Genomic DNA, 3,858 nt, shown 5'->3' with positions numbered 1-3,858 from the left:
GAGGCGACACTCGTCTTTCCCGCCATCCGCGGCCTAGCAGTGTGCGGTGAGGAGTGCCCCCGTGGCACCTGCGTTAACAGCTCTGAGACTTCCCCTCAGCCAGGGCTGTAAAAAATATCATTACATTCCACAAAAGCTCCCCTTCTTCTTCTCCTCCTTGCTTCCCCAGTCTCTTTCCTCCCTCGCTTCTCGGGCTATAAAGAGACCAGCCGCTCAAGCTGCTAGTTAGCGACCCCCCGACAAAAACCTGAGGGGAGAAAGGAAAAAAGAAGGAAGGCTGAGCTTCCCAAGTAGCCCCTTCTTATGAGGGAGAGGAGCGGGGAGGAGGGAGAGCGCGAGCGCGAGCGAAAGACAAACATCTGGGGATTGGACCATATGCTAAAGCTTTGTCTTGTCCTTCGAAGTTAGGCTGCCCTTGAAGTGATTTGTCAAGCGGCCTAGCCGTGACAGGGAGGCGATGTGGTGGGAGGGAAGCGGGACCTGGAAGCCAGGGGCAGAGAAGGTCGCCAAAGCGGGGCAAAGGGAAAGGTGAAGGGCACTCGGGGAGGGAAGGAGGGAGGCCAGGCAACCGGGAAAAGAGGAGGGTGGCAAAGGGTGCGGTGCATTATTGTGGAAGCACAGCAGCCGAGCCCTTTTAGCTTGAGGGATGATGGCCCTTGTTTGGAAACGTCGCTCCTGGTTCCTGGAAGTGGCAGACCATGCGCAGCAAGCACAAGGCCCTCAGACTAGGGTTGCCATATTTCAAAAAGGGAAATTCCTGTCGCTTGCCAAGTTGTGGAGGTGTTTTTTTTTGGGGGGGGGAGCAAACCCAAATTGTTGAGCTCTGTTAGGGGAAACCTAGACCCAAAAATAGTTTTTGAGCTGTTTCTACTGCTTTTTCCATCACGTTGCCATGCATCCAGGTTTTCCCTGACATTCTGCCGATTCAGCAAGCCTACCTGAATCAAACAGCTCTCCCAGCACATGCTCTTAAAAGGGGAGTTGCATTTCCCGTGTCAATGGCAGCTACAGTGAATGCATACTCATTTGGGGGGGGGGGGGAGTGTCCTGTTACCAGCCTGCATTAACAACATTTTAGTTGTTCTTCTGTTATTATTTTTGAGAGGCTTGTATACCCCCCCTTCCTTCATCAGTCTCCCTGTGATGGCTAGTAATTACATGCGTGCAATAGTACAAGGGGAAGTCAGAAGTACATTTGGTGTACATTTGTTGCTCTCTCTCTCTCTCTCAATTCTTTGTTTTTGTTTATTTTATTTTTTATTGTAATATATTGTGAAAAGTCTTAATAAAATATTTATTTTTTAAAAAATACATTTGGTGCCATGAATATAAGCACCCTCAGGAATATGGCATCCCAATGTGCAGACTTGGTGTCCAGGGCTTAATATGAGGTAAATACGCACTAGGCAGGATTGAGCTCTGGAACGTGTTAAAACTCAGTGTGTAAGAGAGTATCTTTGAGCCTATGTTTATTTACTAAAGTTATATCTTGCATTTGGTCCAAGGAGTTCAAGGCAGCTTACAAAATTATTTTCCCATGTCCCTATTTCCACCTCACAGCAACCTTGTGAGGTAGTTTAGGCTAAGAGATAGAGATTTGCCCAAGGTCATCCAGTGATTCATTATTTAATTTCTCTACCACTTAAATATATTAAAAATACAGTGGTACCTCGGGTTAAGTACTTAATTTGTTCCGGAGGTCCGTTCTTAACCTGAAGCACCACTTTAGCTAATGGGGCCACCTGCTGCTGCCTTTCTTTTCTCATCCTGAAGCAAAGTTCTTAACCCGAGGTACTATTTCTGCGTTAGAGGAGTCTGTAACCTAAAGCATATGTAACCTGAAGCGTATGTAACCCGAGGTACCACTGTATCTCTAAGCAGTATACAAAAAACTGAAGCAACAACAGACAACTTAAACAAAATATTACAAAAATACACCTTTGTGTATAAACATGTTACATTAATACAAAGTTACTAATCTATCCATCTGTCTATGTCAATTCATACTCCTTCCTTCTTAGCCTCCAGGTTACAAACAAACTCTCAGCTCACCCACAAAAGTCTCCTGGAAAGAGTGGATATCAACTTTAGGACTCAGCTACATTAGTCAAACAACAACACTTTGAATGTGTTATAAACATGCAACACCAGATGGCGCCAGAGAGCAAACAAATTTTCTATGCGATTTTTACATAGGGTTTTCTTTTCTTTTGTTATAAATGATTTAATTTCTGACTTATTTATAGTATTTTTTTTCTTGTGTGTAGATCCACCCTTAGTCTCTCACTCTAGACTTGCTTTTTATGGGCAGACCCAAGGTGGATGGTACTTCCTCACGTTGCCCACAGCTGGGTCTCATTCATCTGCATTTGCCACAGCCAGTTCCAGGTGCAACAGGTTTGTTGAGTTTCCCAAGGGGTCCAAAGGATGGGAAGAGGGGCCCCCTCCACTCATAGCTCTTTCTTCACACTCTGTCCCCTTTTCCTCTAGCTACTTTATGTCTTAGGGGGCATTTGAACCCAGGTCTCCCTGGTCCTTGTTTAACACTCTTAACCACTGCTGTACAGTAATTCCCATATTCCTTTCCCTGACCATTGTTTAACTAAAACTATCCCATGGATTTTGGGGCTGCACATCACCCTTGAGTACAAAGCTTCCAGATAATATTAGAGTTGGGAACATTGCTGGATTGAGAAAGCAGTGTCTAAATTTAGCTGCATCAGTGCTGGGCCATAATGCTTTGATGCCTGAGGTTGAATAGCAGATTGTAGCTCTCTACCCAACTGAGGGTGTATAATATCCAAGACTGGCCAAGTTATTTGGCACCTGAGACATAAACTCCCACAAGTACCGCACAATGGAATTCAAAATATAATAATAACAACAACAACAATTTGCTGCCCTTTCATGACTGCCCAAAATTGGCTGCTGAGGTGGACACCTCAGTCTGCTGAATGGTAGAGCCACACAAAACTGGGGCAATGAGTAGGGAAAAGCATTTCCAAACTTCAAGGCATCGAACACAGCTGTGAAATCTGTTATGTAGATCCTTTCCTATTCTAAAATAAATGCCTTGTTGTCCTGTGGAATCCACAGCCCTGCATATGCTGTTCAACTACAATTCCCATCATCCCTAACAGCTGGCCATGCTGGCTGCAGCTGATAGGAAATGTAGTCCAACAGGGTCTGAAGGGCCACATAATTTCCTGTCCTATGACATGGATCTATGTAACCAGGAAGCCCAAAGACCTCTTGTAAATTTGCAAAGACTGAGGAAGGAATAAGAAAAGAAAGAGGAAATGTGAAACAAATGCAGAGGAAAAGGCAACAGAGGTTGCGTTACTAAGAGATTGTAGAAGGGCGGCTTAAAGACATCTTGTCGGTTATCCTAAAACCTTAGAAACACATGTCCCTGTTTCACTTCACTCCCCTTTTCCTGCCTTTTCTATCAGAAAATCGGGAGAAGATGAGGATGGTGGAAGAAATGAGGCACCAGTTGAAAAAATAATAATAATGAAGGGATGGCTGATCATGCTGCCTCCTTCTTCCCTCTTTCCTTTTTGCCCGCCAAGCGTTGAACTGATTAGAGTGTAATTAAGGCCATAAAACCCTCAGCTTATCCACCTGTTTATTCACTAAAGTCTCAGGCTCATCAGGCAAATTAGCTGCTTCCAGGCTGCACGTTGGGCCTAGAGCTGGACTGATTAATGAAGTTTATTGGGAGCTGTTAAAAGCATTAACTGAAGGAAATCTCAGCAATTCGTCATATTTAAGGGATGGAAATTAAATCTCCCCATGCAAATGAGAGGAGACTCCAAAGCAGCTTCTTTTTAGAGGTTACAGAGGGGGAGTGGGGGT

This window comes from Podarcis pityusensis, assembly GCF_964106645.2.
Source record: "Podarcis pityusensis genome assembly, chromosome: 3".
Lineage (NCBI taxonomy): Eukaryota > Metazoa > Chordata > Lepidosauria > Squamata > Lacertidae > Podarcis > Podarcis pityusensis.
The sequence above is the reverse complement of the archived record's forward strand: the minus strand, read 5'-3'. Positions refer to the sequence as shown.